This window comes from Glycine max, chromosome 18, assembly GCF_000004515.6.
Source record: "Glycine max cultivar Williams 82 chromosome 18, Glycine_max_v4.0, whole genome shotgun sequence".
Lineage (NCBI taxonomy): Eukaryota > Viridiplantae > Streptophyta > Magnoliopsida > Fabales > Fabaceae > Glycine > Glycine max.
In genome coordinates this window covers 41120390-41135586 of record NC_038254.2, presented here as the reverse complement: position 1 = coordinate 41135586, position 15197 = coordinate 41120390, and the positions used below count along the sequence as shown (strand labels likewise).

General features: G+C 37.9%; 1 non-coding gene across 1 annotated transcript; it reads left to right on the top strand.

The window, feature by feature from the left end:
• The first annotated feature begins 9587 nt into the window (after positions 1-9587).
• Positions 9588-9694, top strand: LOC113000264 (small nucleolar RNA R71). The gene has a single exon (XR_003265555.1). It is a non-coding gene; the product is annotated as a small nucleolar RNA R71 (small nucleolar RNA).
• The last annotated feature ends 5503 nt before the right edge of the window (positions 9695-15197 follow it).

The following is a 15197-nucleotide window of genomic DNA, read 5'->3' as shown; positions in this document are numbered from 1 at the left end:
TAGTCCTTGTCGTATTCTTTTTGGCAAAGGGAGAAGAAAGACACAAAAGAATTCAGGTGGTTAGTCCTTCGTTTTTTTGGAAAAGGGAGAAGAGAGACACAAAAAGAATTCAGGCGATTAGTCCTTGTCGAATTCTTTTTGGCAAAGAGAGAAGAGAATGAAAAAGATGAATAGCACACTTTTGTTTTTTGTGAAAGAACAAGGTTTGGAAACCAGAAAACTTAGAAAGCTTTTGGCAAAGGAAGAAGAAGAAGAAGTTCAAGAAAATGTTCAAAAGTATATATGAAAAGTTATTGAAATGCAAGTCAAGGTCTTGCTTTTATAGACTCTTCATGTCTGGTCAAGAAAACCATTGGAAGAGTTATAACCTTGAGAAAATCTTGAGAAAACCATTGGATGAGTTACATCTCTTGATTTTTATTCAAAACTTGTCACTGGTAATCGATTACCAAAACCATGTAATCGATTACCCCAACCATTTTATGAAAAGATGTGACTCTTCACAATTGAATTTAAATTTCAATGTTCAGATACACTGGTAATCGATTACCAATATATTGTAATCGATTACACCATTTAAAAAACAATTGGAACTTTTGAGCCTGTGATACTTTCTTTAAGACAAGATCTCCCTCGTTGAACTTGCGCGGGTGCACCTTCTTGTCAAAAGCATTCTTCGCTTGGCTTTGATACAGTCGTTCATGGCTCATGGCGGTTAACCTCTTACCTTCTATAAGATTCAACTAATCAAAGCGAGTTTGGGCCCATTCTGATTCTTCCAACCCCGGTGAGACTAGAATTCTCAAAGAAGGAACCTCTACCTCAAACGGGAGCCCAAGTCGATGTGTGCACCGAAGTTCGATAACCATGCAATGCAAAGGGGAGCATCTTGTGCCAATCCTTGTATAACATAGTCATCTTCTGAACTATTTTCTTGATATTCTTATTAGCAGCCTCAACTCCCCCATTCATCTTGGGCCTGTAAGGCATATAATTATGGTGTTGGATCTTGAAATCCTCACACATTTCCTTCATCATCTTGTTGTTCAGATTGGTGGCATTATCGGTGATCATTTTTATGGGCAACCCATACTGGCAAATTATCTCTTTTTTTATGAACCTAATCACCACACTCCTTGTCACACTAGCGTATGAAGCTGCTTTGATCCATTTGGTGAAGTAGTCAATGACGACTAAGATGAAGCGATGACCGTTTGAAGCCTTGGGCTCAATAGCTCTGATCACGTCTATACCCCACATAGAGAACGACCAAGGTGCTGCCAAGACATTCAAAGGTATAGGGGGAGCACTGACCTTATCAGCGAAGGCTTGACACTTGTGGCATTTCCTCACATGGATGCAACAATCGTTCTCCATAGTGAGCCAGTAATGCCCTGCTCTTAGAATCTTCCGGGCCATGGCATGTCCATTGACATGTGTTCCAAAGGATCCTTCATGCACCTCTACCAGCATTTGCAAAGCCAATCTAGCATCGACGCAACCGAAGCAGTACCATGTCGTGGTTCCTCTTATATAAGATATTCCCACTCAAGAAGAAGTCGACTACTAACCTTCGCAACGTTCTCTTTTCGTTGTCAGAGGCCTCCTGTGGGTATTCCTTGTCTTTGATGTATTGCTTGATATCGAAGTACCAAGGTTTGCCATCCTGCTCTTCTTCTATCAAGCAGCAATGTGCAGGCTTGCCATGACATCTGAATTCGATATACGGCAAATCCCCATGTGGGGTTAGTTGGAACATGGATGCTAGAGTGGCAAGGGCATCAACCATCTGATTCTCCTCTCTAGGAATGTGATGAAAGGATATGTCATCAAAGAATTCTATCAACTTCCTGATATAGGCCTGGTAGGGCACCAACTTATGATCCCTGGTCTTCCATTCCTCTCTCAACTGGTGGATTACCAAGGCTGAGCCCCCATATACCTTGAGCAACTTGACCTTGAAGTCAATTGTCACTTGGATCCCAAGGGCGCACGCCTCATACTCAATGATCGAGGTCGTACCCGAATCAAATAAACATTAAAATGTAGTAACTAGGAAGTGATCCTAGGTCGTTTCCCAACGAGCAATGATACACCAAATGTTCATGATAGATAGTAGGAAAATAGTAACGAATGGGGGGAGGGTTGTTTGCTTTTGTAAATTAATTAGCGAATAAATATGAATTAGAAAATATCAGAATTAAAACACGTTGCTTCCCCTTAATTCACAAGCAAGTCTCTTATCCTAGGTTACAAGAGTTTATCTTTTATCAGTTCAACCACTTAATCCAACCCTAAATTAAATTACTAAGCGAAATTTAACATAAGGCATTCATTATGTGATTAAGCAACACATACACCAATTAATCATAAACGATCATTAAGCATGAACGTAAATTAAGTGCAGAGACAATTAATCAAGCACTAAACATGCATGAATTAATAGCAACAAATTCAGAGTAATTAGTGAAGAGGAAAAACTGAACATAATTTAACAATAATAATAAAACCTCAAAGAGAACTGTGCTTGATCCTCAAGAGAAAACAATGATGGGGACTTAGCCTTCCATTAATCAATAGAGAACGAAATTATAGATTGAAGAACGAAATTTTATTGATAAAACTAAAAGTCAGAACTGGAATTGCCAAAAACAAAAAAAAGGAGAAAAAAGAAGAGAGGGGGAGAGAGAGAAAGAGAGAGAGGAAGGAGAGCTTAAACTAGAACCTTGGTGCTGTTATATAGTTTTTCAGCCCCAAAGCTTACAAATCTGTTTTAAATCCAAGCTCATAAATAAAATAAAATAAAATCTAGATAAGATAAGATCTAGATGGAATAATATCTAGATGAGATCAAATCTAAATAATATCTAGATAAGATAAAGTCTAGATAAGATAAAATTTTTGTAGAATAAAATAGTCTGCCCTCTTCAAGTCCAAGCCCAATTCTGGATTCAAGCCCAATGCTTCATTAATTCCTGAAATTAGATTAAAAACATCAAATTAGCTGAATGGGCCCAAATAATAAAACTGCCTAATTAATTTGACAATTAAGATTAATCAGTACTTAAAATGGTGCAAAAAGGGTTAAGAAATAGGAGAGAATAATGGCACATCAAAACCCCCCATACTTAGCCTTTTGCACTCCTGGGCAAAATGAAACAAAGAACAAAATCCAAGGATATCAAAGAGAGACAAACAAAAACATTTACATATTTCTCAATGAACATCAAGGAATGAAACGAATGGGTAACATCTAACATGAAGAGATCCAAAGAGTTAAGACATTCGGGAAAATCATCCAAGCAACCCAATCATGGAAAAATAGTTAATCAGCTCAAGAATGAAAAGTGATAAAGCCTCACAAGATATACACTCTATCTCTCAAGTGTCTAGGCTACTGTTTACTCTCGAAGCACCCATGAAAACAAACACCACATAGACTAGGCAAAATTCTAAAATTGACAAACAACTTGACAAACACATGCACATGAGGATCAAAAGGTCTTTAAAGGTTGTAATGGGGCCAAGGACAAGGTAGGGGAAAAAATATGGAATAAGTAGCTAAATCCCAAAGGAATAGAGGAGCAATGGGGAATAAGTGGAAATTAAGCACAAGTAGTAAATCCAAACCCTCTAATATCAACAAAATCAACCAAGGCTCCCAAATCAAGTCCTCATAACAAGACCTCATTTATTCAACTTCACTTCTTTTCTTCTTCTCTTTTTTTTTTTGAACAATACAAATTTGCAGAATTTGCAGTAATTGAAAAAAAAAATTCATTTTTTTTAAACAGTACGAATTTGAAGATTAAAGCAAGAACTAGGCAATATATATATACATCAAGCATGGCCAAAATAAAACATTGAGCATGGCCAAAAATCATATCTTCCAATGAAACATACCCCCCACACTTATTCCCAAAACAATTCCAAAGCTCCAAAATTCTTTAAGGGTAAGGTGATATCATGGTTTTTCACTTAAGGCTTGTAATGAGCTTCAAAACAAAGAAGGGGGAACATAGGCTCAAAGGGGCTGTCAAAGGAATTAATTCAAGGTAAGTCCATTTGGCTAGAAGATTATAAGAACAAAATTGCCTAAATCATTTCCAAATATGCATGTGAATTAGGAAGCATCAACAAGAATCAAGCCAAGGCTATTGTGCAAGCAATCAATAGGGCAAAACACACCAAAAGATTATGATGATGGATGGCTCAAATTCTCACAAAGGTAAACTTATCACTTTCAAATTGAGCTTTCAAAACTATCATGACATGTAGAGGAAAAACAAGGATTTCAAATCACAAAATGTCAAGAGACTTTTATTTTCAGAACAATTACCCATTTCTTGAACATATACTATAATTCAAAGAAAAATATGCAAAGTTGTACATGCAAACAGAATTGACCTAAAATATTAAACTAGAAACCCAACAAAACTAACAAAACTAACAAATTTAACACAAACAAAACTAACAAAACTAGCAAAACCAAAACCAAAGAACACTCCCCCCCCCCCATACTTAAACAATACATTGTCCTCAATGTAGCACAATTAAAAGATTAAAAGTAATTAAACCATCAAATAGAATCGGACAAATGTAATAAAAGTAAAGAAGGAGATAGGAAAAGAAAAAGTCCCTAAGTCATGGTGGAGGAAGAGTATGGTGGAGTAAGGAAGTCTCTTCCACCACTACGTCCACTAAAGAAGGGTTTGTGAGGAATGGCTTAAGTTGGTGTCCGTTGACCTTGAAGCTCTTGTTTTTGGAGTCGCTTTTGATCTCAACTATACCATAAGAAAAAACATTAGTAACAACAAAAGGACCAATCCACTTAGACCTCAACTTACCACTCATGAGTCCAAGCTTAGAATTATACAATAACACTTTTTGCCCAACCATGAAGTCCTTCTTAATTATCATGCTATCATGGAACTTCTTGGTCTTTTCTTTGTAGAACTTGGCATTCTCATATGCTTCTAGGCGGATCTCATCTAACTCACTCAGTTGCTACTTTCTTTCCTCACCAGCTTGATCCATAGAGAAGTTACAGGTTTTCACTGCCCAGTATGCTTTGTGCTCAATCTCAACTGGAAGATGACATGCCTTTCCAAAGACAACCCGATAAGGAGACATTCCTATGGGTGCTTTGTAGGAAGTCCTATGTGCCCAAAGAGCATCATCTAGCCTGGTACTCCAATCTTTTCTGCTTGGCTGCACAATCTTCTCTAAAATTCTCTTGATCTCCCTGTTAGAAATTTCTGCCTGTCCATTGGTTTGGGGGTGGTATGGTGTGGATACCCTGTGTACAACCCCGTACTTTTTAAGCAAGGCATGCATTGATTTTTTGCAAAAATGGGTTCCTTGATCACTAACAATTGCTTTAGGTACTCCAAACCTGCAAAACATATTAGATCTGACAAAATCTACAACAACCTTAGCATCATTAGTTCTAGTGGGCTTGGCTTCCACCCATTTTGAAACATAATCAATTGCAAGGAGAATGTAAACATAACCAAAAGATACAGGAAAAGGGCCCATGAAATCTATACCCCAGACATCAAACACCTCACAAAATAGCATAGGTTGTTGAGGCATTTGTTGTCGCCATGTAAGTGCACTTCCTGCTCTCTAACACTGCTCACAAGTGCTACAAATCTTCCACGCATCTTTAAAGATGGTGGGCCAATAAAAAACACAGTCAAGCACTTTGCGACCTGTCCTTTGAACACCCAGATGGCCTCCCGGTGCGGAAGAATGACAAAACTGCAGGACTGAGTCAGTCTCATGATCTGGAATGCATCGTCTAATGACCTGATCACTGCACAATTTCCACAAGTAGGGGTCATCCCAAATAAAATGCTTAGCATCACTTTTAATTTTATCTTTTTGAGCCTTAGATGCTAAGGGAGGAAAAACAGAAGCAACTAAATAATAGACAATGTTAGCAAACCAGGGAGTAGAAAGAGAATCAGAAATACTATACAGTATATATAAATGATCATCCGAGAAATCATCCCGAATGGGTGAATCCTCATCAGACACACATTCGATCCGACTCAAATGATCAGCAACTAAATTTTGTGCTCCGCTCCTATCACGGATCTCCAAGTCAAACTCTTGGAGCTAAAGCATCCATCGGATCAACTTAGGCTTTGAATCAGCCTTCTTCAACAAGTACTTTAAAGCTACATGGTCAATATAAACAATAATGCGAGTACCAAGCAAATAAGAACGAAATTTTTCAAGAGCAAACACTATGGCTAGTAGCTCTTTCTCGGTAGTAGTATAATTCTCTTGGGCAACATCTAAAGTCCTAGAAGCATAATATATCACCCTAGGCAATTTATCAATTTTTTGAGCAAGGACAGCCCCCAATGCATAATTGGATGCATCACACATAAGCTCAAAAGGGATTGTCCAGTCGGGTGCCTGGATGATGGGGGTGGTAGTCAGTGCTCTTTTGAGGCAATCAAAAGCCTCTTTGCATTTATCATTAAAGTCAAACTCCACCTCCTTTTGCAACAAGTTGGACAGTGGAAGGGCTACTTTGCTAAAATCTCTTATAAAGCGCCTGTAGAATCTTGCATGACCAAGAAAAGATCTCACCTCTCGCACGCAAGTGGGGTAAGGCAATTGTGAAATAATAGAAAGTTTTGCAGGATCTACTTCAATGCCCTTATTGGAAATAATGTGGCCTAAAACTATACCTTGCTCAACCATAAAATGACATTTTTCAAAATTTAGAACAAGGTTAGTTTCAGTGCATCTATTCAAAACCTTTTCCAGACTATCCAAACAAACATCAAAAGAGGATCCATATACAGTGAAATCATCCATAGACACCTCTATGCAATTTTCTAAAAAATCAATAAAAATACTAATCATGCACCGCTGGAAGGTACCAGGGGCATTGCACAGGCCGAAAGACATACTCCTATAGGCAAAAGTGCCAAAGGGGCAGGTGAATGTGGTCTTTTCCCGATCCTCAGGAACAATAGTGATTTGCATATAACCAGAAAAACCATCAAGGAAACAGTAGTGAGATTTACCTACCAGGCGTTCAAGCATCTGGTCAATGAATGGCAGGGGAAAATGGTCCTTTTTGGTAACCTGGTTCAGCCTCCTATAGTCGATGCAGACTCTCCAACTGTTCTGCACCCGAGTAGGAATCAACTCCTCCTTCTCATTTTTTATCACGGTGAGGCCGGTTTTCTTTGGGACTACCTGGACGGGACTCACTCATTGGCTGTCGGAGATAGGATAAATGATTCCAGCTTGCAAAAGCTTGGTTACCTCCTTCTTCACTACATCAAGAATCATCGGGTTGAGTCTTCTTTGTGGCTGTCTTACTGGTTTAGCCCTATCCTCTAAATTTATTCGATGCATACATATGGATGGGCTAATACCAGGAATGTCCGCCAGGGTCCAGCCTATAGCCTTCTTATACTTCTTGAGAACTGATAACAGCTTCTCCTCTTGCTCATCAGCAAGGGAGACAAATATAATTACTGGAAAACTTTTGCTATCATCCAAGTAAGCATATTTTAAATTTGATGGTAGAGGCTTCAATTCTGGTGTGGCCGGCTGGATAGTGGTAGAAAGAGATGGTTTCTCAGCCTGTACCTCATAAAGAAAGTCAAAAGTATGTGTACTTCCTGAAACATGGTTAGTTCTATCTGACTTTATAAAATCAATCTCAAGAGGTAAAACATCAAACATGTAATCAATATCAAAATCAGATTCACTCTCAGCATCAAATTCAGACATATGATCAAGTACAAATTCAGATTCAATGCATGAAGAGTGACATGCATGCAAATTAGAATAAAGATTAGTCATGTATTCATCAACAATATGGTCAATTATTTCAACATGAAATACAGTAAGATCTTTATATGGGTGTTTCATAGCATCAAGAATATTAAAATGAACAGTTATATCACCAAACTCCATAGATAATGTGCCTGCATATACATCAATCTTAGTTCTAGCAGTTTTCATAAAAGGTCTGCCTAGAATGATGGGAATTGATCCTTTAGAAAATCCCTCCTCCATATTCAAAATATAAAAATCAACAGGGAAAATTAGTTCACCAACTCTAACTAAGACATCCTCTATGAAACCAGCAGGATAGGCAACACTTTTATTAGCTAAATGAATTACCACATCAGTTGACTGCAAGGGACCAAGAGATAGAGAATTAAAAATAGACAGAGGCATCACACTAACAGAAGCTCCTAAATCTAGCATGGCATTGTCAAACTTATTGTTCCCTATAATACAAGGTATGTTGAATGTAACTGGATCTTTACATTTTTCAGGGATTTGGGGAACAGATTTACCAATCAATGCGGAGACATTTCTGCCCATACTAATTCTTTCACTTCCTTTAAGCTTCCGCTTATTAGTGCATAGCTCCTTCAAGAATTTAGCATATCTTGGAATTTGCTTTATTGCATCCAGCAGAGGTATGTTTACCTCTACTTTTCTAAATGCTTCCAAGATCTTCTTCTCTGCCTCTTCCATTTTATTTTATTTTTGGAAATTGCTCTTGGAGGGAATGGAAGAGGGATATGCTGCTTCTGTAAATCAAAATTACCAGTGGAAGATTCACCTGCATAGAAATTGTTAGGTAACTTACTCTTTAAATTTTTGTCATCATCTTTTTCTGGAGTAGAGTGAGGTTGGGCAGGTTCATTTGTGGATGAGGAAGATGCTACTGGTTGAGGTCCTTGACACTATTTTCCCGACCTCAATGAAATGTCACTCACATTTTTGGGATTCTGGATAGATTGAGAAGGTAATCTGTCAGAATTCTGGGACTGTTGTTGATTTAACTGTGTAGCCAATTGTTCCATCTGATTGGTTAAGCTCTGAATGGAGGCTCTAGTCTCTTGTTGAAACTGCATGTTTTGCATAGCCATTTTCCTCACAAGTTCTTCAAGGGAAGGTTGCGGAGGGGCCTCAACTATTTGTTATTTTTGGGGCTGTTGCTGTTGCTGTTGTTGCTGCTAGATTAGTGGAGGAACGCATGGTCTGCTTGGGCCAACAGCATTTTGAAAATAAGGTTGTTGTTGCTGTTGTTGTGAAGGATTCGACCATCTAAGGTTGGGATGATTCCTCCACCCGGGATTGTACCTGTTGCTAGAGAGGTCATAATTGTTCTGTTGTAGATGTTTGCAGCATAAGCTTCAAGCTGTTCAATTGCTTCAGATTGTTGCACAGAAGGGCAAAGGTCTGTGTGGTGGTCGGTAGAGGAGCATAAACCACAGAGTCTGGCGACAGGTGCAGATTTTTTATTCATGGCCAGTTGGGTTACCAGGTTAACCAAGGCATCTAGTTTACCTTCAAGCTTCTTATTCTCACTTGATGAAGATGAATTCGTGGCTACTTCATGCACTCCTCTAATGACAATAGCATCACTTCTGGAACTAAATTGCTGGGAGTTTGAAGCCATCTTCTCAATTAAATTTCTGGCTTCAACAGGGGTCATGTCTCCAAGGGCTCCACCACTGGAAGCATATATCATACTTCTCTCCATGTTACTGAGTCCTTCATAAAAATATTGGAGGAGAAGCTGCTCAGAAATTTGGTGGTGAGGGCAACTAGCACATAATTTTTTAAATCTCTCCCAATATTCATATAGGCTCTCTCCACTGAGTTTTCTAATGCCTGAAATATCCTTTCTGATGGTCGTGGTCCTAGATGCAGGGAAGAATTTCTCCAAGAACACCCTCTTAAGGTCATCCCAGCTGAAAATGGACTTGGGAGCAAGGTAGTACAACCAATCTTTTGCCACTCCCTCTAGAGAATGAGGAAAAGCCTTTAAAAGATATGATCTTCCTAGACATCAGGGGGCATCATGGTGGAACAAACAATATGGAACTCCTTAAGATGCTTATAAGGATCTTCACCTGCAAGACCATGAAACTTGGGCAGCAAATGTATTAGTCCCGTCTTGAGAACATATGGAACACCCTCATCAGGATATTGAATGCACAAGCTTTCATAAGTAAAATCAGGTGCAGCCATCTCCCTAAGAGTCCTCTCACGAGGTGGAGGTTGAGCCATGTTCTCAGTATAAAAATTAGTAATGGAATGCTCAAAATCAAAATATTCAGAATCACTAGTGTCATACCCTAATTTCGTCCGGGGACCTTTGCTTGATGACATGCGACCTTTCTTTGGTCCTTGTGAGGTGCTTGGTACCCATCATTAGGCAATTTGTGAAATTCCAGGACATGCCGAAAAACCAAAAAAATATTGATGCACAATCCGTAAGTTTCCGTGACACACCGGAAATCAAATGGAAGCATCGTTGCATAATTAAGTGAGGTTCCGTAACATTCCGTAAGTCAAAAAGGGGATGATTATGTAATCCGCAAGGTTCCGTAACATTACGGAAAGAAAACAAGTATCGTTACGAAATTCGTAAGTTTCCGTAACTTTACGAAAAAAGAATCACCAAAAAAAGCAGAGGGGGGTGTACTTAGTAAAAATGGGGGTGCAAATAGCACCCAGGCCCACTTGGGCCCTCCAGAATATTCCTCCAGAAGGTTGTTGCTTCTGGAGGAAGCAACCTGGCTCGCCTGGGCGAGCTGGGCGGCAACCACCTCCCCTATTTTGCTATAAATAGGAGAGGAAGTGAAGAAGAAAAGGGTTCAGCCCCTTTGGCACTTCTCTCTCTTTCGAATTTGCTTGGAAAAATTGTTTCCGTGAAGAAAATCTAAGCCGAGGCGCTTCCGAAACATTTCCGTAACGTTTTCCGTGAGGAATTTCGCAAAGGTTTCAACCGTTCTTCGACGTTCTTCATTCGTTCCTCATCGTTCTTCGATCTTCAACGGGTAAGTACCTCGAACCAAGCTTTTTCGATTCATTCTATGCACCCATGGTGGTCCACGTTGTGTTTCGTGCATTTTTATTCTCGTTTTGTTTACTTTTTATACCCCCTGTTGACGTGCTTAAGCCATTTTACTTAAGTCATTTCTCGCTTAACTTAAAAATAAAATCAATTTCCACCGAACGTTTGAATTGTATTATCCGTTAACTTCGGTTAAAATGAATTCCGACCGTTCGGTCGTGCCATAACCACGTTGGAAATCAAAAAGAGGTAAAAAAATAAATATAATAATCAAAAAATATTTTTTTAGTAAAGTAAAGCGAAAAATCAATCGGACGTTTTCTCTTTGGGATTTCTCATTCTTAATCGAATTGACTAATAACTAAAGTGAAATTAAGGCTAAAATCAACTCGCCTAGTCAAGCTCGTCCACAAAAATAGGCTTTTGAAGTTTGTCATTTCAATTTCTCACTAAGTAAAATGGATCATTTTTAAGGTCCAACGCCTTAAAATGATCACCACTTAAGCAAAAAAAAGAATCACTTGACAAAAAGCAAGAACTACGTAGGTCTGAGTTCCTCATTGAGGATACGTAGGAGCAAAAGCCCCGCTTTTGTCGACCACCCCAAGAGATTGTTAATGGTCCAATGCCTTAACGTTTCTCTCCTTTCAAAAACAAGAGGTCGTTAATGGTCCAACGCCTTAACATTTCTCTCCTTTCAAAATCAAAAGACCGTTTAATGGTCCAACACCTTAAATGACCTTTTGTTCAATAAAAACATATTTTACAAAAAAGGACAAAAATAACTTAACCAAACACTTTCTTCCGAAAGAACTACGTAGGTCTGATTTCCTCATCGCAAAATTGAGGAATACGTAGGAGCAAAGGGAAACACCCTTGTCGACCACAAAAAGAGAAAAATATAAAAAGGGTATAAAGGATATAGAGACATAAAAAGGGAACATAAAAAATCAAAGTCATGTTTGCACATTCAATTAAAGGCTGCCGTCCCTTGGGACGGACATGTGGGGTGCTAATACCTTCCCCGTGCGTAAATACAACTCCCGAACCTTTCACTTAAAAGTTCGTAGATCGCGTCTTTTCCGGTTTTTCCGACGTTTTCCTCAAATAAACATTGGTGGTGACTCCGCGCGTATTCCTCTCGTGGAACACGCATCCCGCGAGTCACGCGTCGCCCTCCCGCCGAAGGGTAGGTTGCGACAACTAGCAACAGAATACTCAAAATGCTCAAAATGGAAAGAATGATTAGGATGCACACTATGCCTAACTAATCTATGAAAGACTCTATCTATTTCAGGATCAAAGGGTTGTAAATCACCTGGATTGCCCTTAGTCATGCACTATATGCAGCAAATAATGTGTTTCTCAACAAGCACCTAACAAGGGGGTAAAACTACAGCTATACTCAAACGATATCAAAATGAGCTGAAATTTTGTGAGGAACACCCTAAAATCATGAAAAGATAGCACAAAAAATTTCAAACAAAAATTCGAAGTATAACTGTGGAAACTGTATAAGGAAACTTTAGAAAAATAGAACAATAAAACTTGAAAAATAAAAAAAACATAGTAAACAGGCGATTTTGGCTAGTTAGAGACCTCAACCGAGTTCTTTTGGATTATTATAGTATGGGAAATTTTTTTCTACCCCAAATACATATATAATAATAGTCGTTCTGATACCCGGAGCAAAAGTTATGGCTGTTTTAAGTTCTGCTAAATATAAGTTCTCAAAATTTTTTGAATCTCTCAAATCCAGCCGCACCAAGTGTTCCTGGTATTTTTCACACAAAATATGAGTCAAAAGAACTTCCCACACAAAAATTCAGCCAAAAATAACAACCCTAACTATCAAAACAAAAATTTCCAATTAAATTGTAAACAGTCGTCGCTAATCTAATGCTGTGTGAACAGTAACGCAGAATCAGTCTCTAATTTCGTCGCTAAGCACTATTTACAGCAAAACAATAAACTGAAACAGGGAAAGCACTAAACAAGGGGTACTACTAAATTGCAAAATAGAACATCAAATAAAACAGGATACCACACAAACACGACACGAACACACTAACACAACACGAACACACTAAACAAAAGAAGTAAACGTAAAACAACTAAACATAAAACACGAATCACCAGCTATTATGAACATTTGGCCCATTGCTCCCCGGCAACGTCGCCAAATTTGATCGAAGTCGTACCTGAATCAAATAAACATTAAAATGTAGTAACTAGGAAGTGATCCTAGGTCATTTCCCAACGAGCAATGATACACCAAATGTTCAAGACAAATAGTAGGAAAATAGTAACGAATGGGGGGAAGGTTGTTTGCTTTTGTAAATTAAATAAAGAATAAATGTGAATTAGAAAATATCATAATTAAAACACGTTGCTTCCCCTTGATTCACAAGCAAGTCTCTTATCCTAGGTTACGAGAGTTTATCCTTTATCAGTTCAACCACTTAATCCAACCCTAAATTAAATTACTAAGCGAAATTTAACATAAGGCATTCATTATGTGATTAAGCAACACATACACCAAATAATCATAAACGATCATTAAGCATGAACGTAAATTAAGCGCAGACACAATTAATCAAGCACTAAGCATGCATGAATAAATAGCAACAAATTCAGAGTAATTAGTGAAGAGGAAAAACTGAACAGAATTTAACAGTAATAATCAAACCTCAAAGAGAACTGTGCTTGATCCTCAAGAGAAAACAACGATGAGGACTTAGCCTTCCATTAATCAATAGAGAATGAAATTATAGATTGAAGAATGAAATTTTATTGATAAAACTAAAAGTCAGAACTGGAATTGCCAAAAACGAAAAAAGGAGAAAAAGAAGAGAAGTGGAGAGAGAGAAAGAGAGAGAGGAAGGAGAGCTTAAACTTGAACCTTGGTGCTGTTATATAGTTTTTCAACCCCAAAGCTTACAAATCTGTTTTAAATTCAAGCCCGTAAATAAAATAAAATCAAATCTAGATAAGATAAGATAAGATAAGATCTAGATGAAATAATATCTAGATGAGATCAAATCTAAATAATATCTAGATAAGATAAAGTCTAGATAAGATAAAAATTTTGTAGAATAAAATAGTCTACCCTCTTCAAGTCCAAGCCCAATTCTGGATTCAAGTCCAATGCTTCATTAATTCCTGAAATTAGATTAAAAACATCAAATTAGTTGAATGGGCCCAAATAATAAAACTACCTAATTAATTTGACAATTAAGATTAATCAATACTTAAAATGGTGCAAAAAGGGTTAAGAAATAGGAGAAAATAATGGCACATCACTCAGTTATGTTGTTTGTGCAGTCAAAACCTAACCTACCCATGAAAGGTATATATTGTTCATCGGGGGAAACCAAAACCACCCCAACTCCATGGCTTAGTGCATTAGACGCGTCGTCAAACCACAATCCATTTGTCCCTATCTTCATCCTCTACTTCCTCCTCAAACAAGGTCATGATGTCTTTATCAGGGAATTCTGGATGCATAGGCTGGTAGTCGTTGATGGGTTGTTGAGCCAGGTAATCTGCCAAGGCACCCCTTTACCGCCTTTTGAGTGACAAACAATATCAAACTCCAATAGTAGAACCTACCACTGAGCGACCCGTCTATAGAAGCAAGCTTCATGATGATGAACAACAATTTTGATGATGCCAAAAGCCCAAATGATTGACTCAAGATTGATTCAAGATTTCAAGATCAAGCATCAAGAATCCAATCCAAGATTCAAGATTCAAGAGAAGAAATCAAGAAGCAACAAGTCAAGACTTCATATAGGATAAGTATTAAAAGATTTTTTTCAAAAACCAAATAACACAGTTTTGTTTTACAAAATAATTTTCTCAAATTTTCTAAGTTACCAGAGTGATTACTCTCTGGTAATCGATTACCAGTTGGCAGTAATCGATTACCAGTGACCAGTTTGGTTTTCAAAATGTTTTCAAATGATTTGTAACGTTCCAAAATGATTTTCAAATAATGTAATCGATTACACTATATTAGTAATCGATTACAAGTGAATCTGAACATTGGAATTCAAATCCAATTGTGAAGAGTCACAACTTTTCATAAAATGCATTGTGTAATTGATTACACCTTTGTGGTAATCGATTACCAGTGAATAGTTTTGAAGAAAAACTTAAGAGTTATAACTCTTAACATGGTTTTCTCAAAAGTCATAACTCTTCCAATGATTTCTTTGACCAAACATGAAGAGTCTATAAAGGCATGATTTTGGCACACATTTCAAGATATATGATATTCTTCCAAACAATCCTTTTTCACAATCTTTCTCTAACCATTGCCCATTGCTTTTTC